Below are 7,924 nucleotides of genomic sequence, written 5' to 3'. Positions count from 1 at the left end.
TTCCGGAGCTGAAAACAAGACCTTCACCTTTGCTTTATTCATGACTTCTTTCAGATTATGGGACAGAGCGTGGAGATAAGGGATCACTGCGACTTTTTGTTTCTTTTTTTCTTTGTCTCTACCTCCTTCATTTATCCTTTCTTTTCCTTTCACCCGCTTTTGAAGCTTCTGGGCGACGGAGATGAACAGGTGATTGGGATAGCCTGCCCCTAATAACCTATTTGCGTTGTGTGTCAAAGCTGGAAAGCATGCTGTGAGGACATGATCTCTTGAGCGCGTTAGACATGCAAAGACTCGCGATTGCTCTCTTCACTAATTTCGAATGTGCTGAATGGTAATGAATCGCCGGTTTCTTATTACGTGGTTCATAGTTCCAACTAATGTGATGGACCTGGAATTCCAGCTTGATGTCAAGAAATCTGATAGTGCTGTCTACTGGCACCTCGTGAGTTACGATTAGAGGGAACATGGTCGAAGTGAAAGTATGCAAAATATTCTGAAGGTCTGAGTGGAACGCCTGCTTGTGGCTATTTATGACCACGAGATAATCATCGACATACCGAAACGTCCTTATAACAGATGAGCTGGGAAGGATGGAAGCCAAGGTCCTGTCTGTAGACGCCAGAAAAATGTCACTGAGTATGGGTGCTAAACATGATCCTATGGGTATTCCAGATTTTTGCAGGTAAATGTGCTCGTTCCATGCACAGTAGGTTGAGGACAGGTACCTTGAAAGTAACTCGAGAAAGCCTTGTACAGACATTTGCAGTGCTTGTCATCCTGAATTTGAAAACTGTAAAATCATAGGAAGCCACTCGGATCAAATAAGTAGGGAAGCCTTCAACATAAAATCCAATAAATACAACTGCGTCAGCGCGCCATCTGTAGTTTTATCAGAAAAAGAAGTGGCGTACCTCTCAAGAAAAGAAAAAAGAAAACCGATGAATGTGTGAGTTATGTGCCTGGTTATCCGTTTCAAGCGCATGTCAGTTGTTAAATTTTGTTCACACTGCTTTTGTTCACACGTTCAGATGCCTTCCACCTGTTGATTGTATTCGGTTTTTTGTTATTCATGGCATTGTACGTGTTACTCACGTGTCTTAGCGTTCTTTACACCATGGCTTGTCATCTGTTGAGTTTTATCTTGTTTTATCTTCACCCCTTACGGTTTTATCGATTTTATCGGCCATTTACACCTCTTTGACGTTGACTGCCTCTGATTGTACCTGCTACTTCCTTCCTAAATATAGTGTTCACTTTCCGCTTAATCAAAATCAGTTGTAAGTCAGCGCTCGTGTCGTCGGTTCTTCCCTTGGTCCCTGTCCTGTGTGCGCTGTTTTTTTCTAGAATGACTACCCACCAACTCGCCCAGTCTTCCACATTGGTCTGTTCTGATATTTTTTTTGGTTTTTTTTTTCTAGGCGCGCATTCAGTTTTTATAGTTATGTTTTATTTGTCTTCTCTTGCACTGTCCTTTTCTGCGATTTTTTAGACGCGTTTTCTGAGTAATAAGAATGGAATGAACGTTTATACTTGAAAGTTGTGCTCTACAATTATTGTGGTCATTATAACGTGTATCTGCGTGTCTATATAAGTGCTCCTTGCTGTTGCGTTCGAGTGGTGCATAGGGCCCAGTCAGGCGGATTGATTTTCGCCGTTCGTCTGCCCTCTGCACCAAGGCACTGTGTTGTCGGACTTTCGTGAATAAAAAAAAGAAAATCTAAAAAAAATACGCGTTGCCCCCTACACTACTCCAGCATCCGGAGACTTGGTGTGTTTCTCGCAAGCGAACTAATTGTGGTCAACAAATGTTAAGCTACAGGTTGCCGAAGTCACTAAATGACATTACTCGATGTGACATCGACGTGCTCACTTGTTTTTGTTTTGTTTTTTGAGAAACCTGCCTGAGATATTTTTGTGCGCCTCTATGTCTTTCTGTAATAAGCGGTGTACGGCGTTTTCTTTTTCTTTTACTGTTGCAATTGTATCTTTTTGGGTTTCTTGTTTTGAATTTGTATTAACCCCTGGTTCATTTATAAGCCTTCACTTCCGCCCTGCTGCAGCCTCTGTAACGGCACTGTGGTCGGTCAAGCTGACCCTGAGAAGCTTTTTCCCCTTGTATCTCTCACAACAATTGTATCTCCTTGTTTGTGGAAATAAATTCAAACTCAAACTCGTCCGCCTGCTTCTTCACTAGCCGAAGATAGAGGCGTTCAGGCGGTCTCGCCTGGGGCGGACGCGATAGAGTTTTCAAGTTTTTGCCGCTCTCCCGCAAATCAGAGGCGCACGACTTTTCCATCGCAGGATAGGTCTCGGAGCGGCAAATCGTTTGGTGCCACATTCGCCTCTCTCTTCTTGCCCCATCGAAAGATACAAGCGATAAGCGCTCGCCCCTGCACAAAGGACTCCTCGCCCCGGTAACGTTTGAGAATTTTTTGCGGCCGTACCAGGCATCGGAGGCGTGCGAATTTTGCATCGGCGTATTGGGCTGGAAAGCGCGAAGCTTTTGCCACCCTCTTCGCCTCTGTGCTTTTTATCTATCCCAAGATACGGGCGTTTAGGCTGTCTGGCTCGGGCACGGTCCAACGACATTTACAAACTTCGCGCTGGTCCCGTTAAGTCGGGCCGTTCAGTTTTTACATCAGCGTATAGCCCTCTGAAAGACGAAGAATTTGATATCTTTTGCGCCACTCTAGTGCGTCGCCCGGCGGAGTTATAGCAGTTCAAGAGAGGCCGCCCCGGCCGACCCGCGGAGGTCTGGGTACTTATCGCTGCATATATAAGGGGGGCATACCACCGCGGCAGACGCGGAGGCGTAGAGTGCGCGCATCGTCGGCGAAGTCCGAAACGCGCCTCTCGCCGCCCCGGAGGCGCATTTGTGCATTTGGCGACCTCGGCCCATGGCATTTGCACGAGTTCGCGCACGACTTGTGCGACACTTGATCCGAAAGCGCCTCGAGTACGGCGTTTAGCGCGGCGGCAAAGTCCACGAGTACGGCTCGTGTGGTGCGCCGCGATGCCGGCCTGCGCTGCCGCGCCCGCGATTTGGCCAGGTCCCGCGGCGGAACCGCGGTACCGACAGAGGGGCCGATAGCGCCACGGCAAAGTCCACGAGTTCGGCTCGCGCGGGGCGCCGCGAAACGCGCGCGCCGCGATGCCGCCGATGGGTGCCGCACGATTTGCGCGGCTCTTGCGGCGAAGGCGCCTCGAGCACGGCGCCAAGCGCCACGGCAAAGTCCACGAGTTCGGCTCGCGCGGGGCGCCGCGAAACGCGCGCGCCGCGATGCCGCCGATGGGTGCCGCACGATTTGCGCGGCTCTTGCGGCGAAGGCGCCTCGAGCACGGCGCCAAGCGCCACGGCAAAGTCCACGAGTTCGGCTCGCGCGGGGCGCCGCGAAACGCGCGCGCCGCGATGCCGCCCGATGGGCGCGCACGATTTGCGCCAAATTTACGGCGAGATCGGCACGAGTACGGCCACTTACCAACCCACGGAGGTCTGGGTACTTATCGCTGCATACATAAGGGGGGCATACCGCCGCGGCAGACGCGGAGGCGTAGAGTGCGCGCTTCGTCGGCGAAGTCCGAAACGCGGCTCTCGACGCCCCGGAGGCGCATTTGTGCATTTGGCGACCTCGGCCCATGGCATTTGCACGATTTGTGCGACACTTGATCCGAAAGCGCCACGAGTACGGCTCGTGTGGTGCGCCGCGATGCCGGCCTGCGCTGCCGCGCCCGCGATTTGGCCAGGTCCCGCGGCGGAACCGCGGTACCGACAGAGGGGCCGATAGCGCCACGGCAAAGTCCACGAGTTCGGTTCGCGCGGGGCGCCGCGAAACGCGCGCGCCGCGATGCCGCCGATGGGCGCGCACGATTTGCGCCAAATTTACGGCGAGATCGGCACGAGTACGGCCACTTACCAACCCACGGAGGTCTGGGTACTTATCGCTGCTACTATATGGGGGTCCTTGTGGCACTGTCGGTGGCGTGCGCCCGAGCGCGCGCGCGCCGTACGGGTCTTGATATGCGGCCTCGTGCCCAGCGTGTCCCCGTCCCGTGGACCCCACGGCATTCGTCTGCAGCCTCATCCGCGTCTGCGATAGGGGCTGGTTGTCGGACGACGCTGTTCCCACGTGTTACGAAGTGTGTTCCGTGCTACCCGGACTCGATTCCGTGCGACTGCGCCGAAGACGCGGGCGTGTCCCGTCGTCTGGCGGCTAGGCCGTCTCGGCTACGCAGCAAGCGCCGTCCAGTGCCTGAACGCCGCGGCCCTAGCGGCCGCGTGCGCACTGGTGGGCGCGTTACAAATGCTTTGCCTAAGGGCGCGTGCTCTCTTGCCGCGCGGTGATAACCGGGCCTTCGGGTCGGATGCCGCAGCGAGCTCGAACGATGCACGGGCAGCGAGAGCTGCCGCGAAAAAGATGCGCGTCGCGCGCCGAGGGGTGAGAGGGGCCCCGATCGGCCGCGACAGGGCTCCCTTGAGGAGCGACAAGGGTTTGCCTATGCATCTACCTGGTTGATCCTGCCAGTAATCATATGCTTGTCTCAAAGATTAAGCCATGCATGTCTAAGTACATGCCGAAATAAGGCGAAACCGCGAATGGCTCAATAAATCAGTTATGGTTCCTTAGATCGTTTCTTTCTACTTGGACAACTGTGGCAATTCTAGAGCTAATACATGCATTGAGCCTGAAGGCCTTTGGCTGACGGGCGCTTTTATTAGACCAAGACCCATCGGGTTCTGCCCGTACTCTGTGGTGACTCTGGATAACTTTGTGCTGATCGCATGGCCATGAGCCGGCGACGTTTCTTTCAAGTGTCTGCCTTATCAACTTTCGATGGTAGGTTACTTGCCTACCATGGTTGTTACGGGTAACGGAGAATCAGGGTTCGATTCCGGAGAGGGAGCCTGAGAAACGGCTACCACATCCAAGGAAGGCAGCAGGCGCGCAAATTACCCACTCCCGGCACGGGGAGGTAGTGACGAAAAATAACAATACGGGACTCTTTTGAGGCCCCGTAATTGAAATGAGTACACTCTAAATCCTTTAACGAGGATCAATTGGAGGGCAAGTCTGGTGCCAGCAGCCGCGGTAATTCCAGCTCCAATAGCGTATACTAAAGCTGCTGCGGTTAAAAAGCTCGTAGTTGGATCTCAGTTCCAGACGAGTAGTGCATCTACCCGATGCGACGGCTCGGACTGAACATCATGCCGGTCCTCTCTTGGTGCCCTTCATTGGTGCGTCTCGAGGAGGCCTGCGCTTTTACTTTGAAAAAATTAGAGTGCTCAACGCAGGCGAGTCGCCTGAATAAACTTGCATGGAATAATAGAACAAGACCCCGTTTCTGTTCTGTTGGTTTTTGGAATACGGGGTAATGATTAAGAGGGACAGACGGGGGCATTCGTATTGCGGCGCTAGAGGTGAAATTCTTGGACCGTCGCAAGACGAACTACTGCGAAAGCATTTGCCAAGAATGTTTTCTTTGATCAAGAACGAAAGTCAGAGGTTCGAAGGCGATCAGATACCGCCCTAGTTCTGACCATAAACGATGCCAACCAGCGATCCGCCTGAGTTACTCAAATGACTCGGCGGGCAGCTTCCGGGAAACCAAAGTATTTGGGTTCCGGGGGAAGTATGGTTGCAAAGCTGAAACTTAAAGGAATTGACGGAAGGGCACCACCAGGAGTGGAGCCTGCGGCTTAATTTGACTCAACACGGGAAAACTTACCCGGCCCGGACACTGGGAGGATTGACAGATTGAGAGCTCTTTCTTGATTCGGTGGATGGTGGTGCATGGCCGTTCTTAGTTGGTGGAGCGATTTGTCTGGTTAATTCCGATAACGAACGAGACTCTAGCCTATTAAATAGGTGCGGGGTTCCCAGCACCTTACAACCTTCTTAGAGGGACAAGCGGCTCCTAGCCGCACGAAACAGAGCAATAACAGGTCTGTGATGCCCTTAGATGTCCGGGGCCGCACGCGCGCTACACTGACGGAAGCAGCGTGTCTTTATCCCTGTCTGAAAAGACTGGGTAACCCGTGGAACTTCCTTCGTGATTGGGATAGGGGCTTGCAATTGTTCCCCTTGAACGAGGAATTCCCAGTAAGCGCGAGTCATAAGCTCGCGTTGATTACGTCCCTGCCCTTTGTACACACCGCCCGTCGCTACTACCGATTGAATGATTTAGTGAGGTCTTCGGACCGATGTCCGGCGCGGCCTTTCGGTTGCGCCGGTCTGTTGGAAAGATGACCAAACTTGATCATTTAGAGGAAGTAAAAGTCGTAACAAGGTTTCCGTAGGTGAACCTGCGGAAGGATCATTACCGGATTGTGCTTGTCACACCCGGCGCCGCCCCCGCTTATAAGCGGGGGAAGGCCTCAACAGCGGAGTTGCGAGATTCTGATGCCGCATCTCTGCAAAAATTGTTACGCCCAGCGGAGGTCCGTCACCAAGGGAATGTCGGACGGACTGCTTCCGTGGGTTCGAACGGCGTAACGCACCAATCTGGTGGGCTTTCGGTCTTCGACACTCGTTGTCGGAGAGACTCGAACGTAGCCGGTAGGCTGGCCGAGGGAAAAGGCCGGCCCGCTGCCAAGGGAACGGCGGCGGCTGCTGCGAAGTACGAAAGGAACCGCAGCTCGCTGGCTCTCGTTAGAGTTGCGACCGAGTCGGTAGGCCGGCCGAGGGAAAGGCCGGCCCGCCGCCAAGGGAACGGCGGCGGCTGCTGCGGAGTACGAGAGGAAACGCGGCTCGCTGGCTCATGAGAGTCGCGACGGAGTCGGTAGGCTGGCCGAGGGAAAGGCTTGCCCGCCGCCAAGGGAACGGCGGCGGCTGCTGCGGAGTACGAGAGGAAACGCGGCTCGCCGGCTCCGGAAAAGTAACTCTTCGCAACAACGCGCGCGCGGCGGGACGCGTGCGGCCCAGTACTTATAAGGAACGGCCGCCGCAAGAGGTCTCGCAGTGCGGGCGCGATGTCTGAAGCCGTGCCGGCGGGGCGAAAGGAGGCACCGGGAAAAAAAGGGACGAGGGGTTGTAATCCCGCATTTTGAACGCACCTGCGGCAGCGGGGTTCTCCTGCTGCTTCGTCCTTCCCAGCCTTCGAGTAGTCTGCCGGTGCGATACCGAAACGCCGTCCATGGCACTGTGGCCGGTGGACTCCTGTTGCGGGAGTAGTCTGACGAACGCCCGTCTGGCGGCTGTCCAAGTACGCGCTGCGTAGCCACGGCTAGGCGGTGCCTGTCTCTTAAGCGAAGCAATGATGTGGCGAAATGGTCGGATAGGGCGCAGCACGAGGGCGCACCCTTGGGGCGGCGGACTCGAGGGGCATTTCTGAGCGAAAGATGACCCCTTCCCCAAAGAGGGCGCAGCGGTGGGCGGCAGAGAACCGTCCACACAGAGCTACCGCTGCTTGGGAGTCCGGGGGTGACGTCGCTGCGAACACAACGGCAGAACAAACGTGCTCGGGGAACGGCGCAAAAGCTCTGTGTTATTGCCCAATTGATGACGAAGTTACCGGTGTGCTTCCTGGTGAACCGATGGTCGTCGGACCCGTGCGACCGCTTAAAGAAAACGGGCTGAACAGCAAACCGTGAACAGCAAAAAAAACGGCACCAGCGAAGACCGGAACTTGAGAGCGCCGTTGCACGTCTGCCTTAGGGTTGCCAAATGCCTCGTCGTCTCTAGCGACGCGCAAGCCATTGTCGCACACAAGCTTCGAAGAGACCTTGCTCGCCTCGGCTTTGAGGCACCGCGCAAGCATGCCGAACGGACGGCTGCTGGAACGTGGAATTGTCGGACGAAACTGCAGTCGGGGAGGCCAGGGGAGGAGCCCGGTGCCTAAAACCCTGGTTGTACTGTACGGAATTGAACAAACCAAATGCACGACTCTAAGCGGTGGATCACTCGGTTCTCGGGTCGATGAAGAA

The 7,924-nt window shown here is 54.7% G+C and overlaps 2 non-coding genes across 2 annotated transcripts in view; both read left to right on the top strand.

Annotated features, from left to right (window-relative positions):
* Window positions 1–4,506: 4,506 nt before the first annotated feature.
* On the top strand, window positions 4,507–6,321 carry LOC144111570 (small subunit ribosomal RNA). Its single transcript, XR_013310097.1, has one exon. It is a non-coding gene; the product is annotated as a small subunit ribosomal RNA (ribosomal RNA).
* A 1,560-nt stretch (window positions 6,322–7,881) lies between these two features.
* LOC144111594 (5.8S ribosomal RNA) overlaps window positions 7,882–7,924 on the top strand; it is a 153-nt gene continuing 110 nt past the window's right edge. The window contains exon 1 of the ribosomal RNA XR_013310120.1: window positions 7,882–7,924. This exon is cut by the window's right edge and continues 110 nt beyond it. This is a non-coding gene — a ribosomal RNA (5.8S ribosomal RNA).

Source organism: Amblyomma americanum, chromosome 11, assembly GCF_052857255.1.
Source record: "Amblyomma americanum isolate KBUSLIRL-KWMA chromosome 11, ASM5285725v1, whole genome shotgun sequence".
Lineage (NCBI taxonomy): Eukaryota > Metazoa > Arthropoda > Arachnida > Ixodida > Ixodidae > Amblyomma > Amblyomma americanum.
The sequence above is the reverse complement of the archived record's forward strand: the minus strand, read 5'-3'. Positions and strand labels throughout refer to the sequence as shown.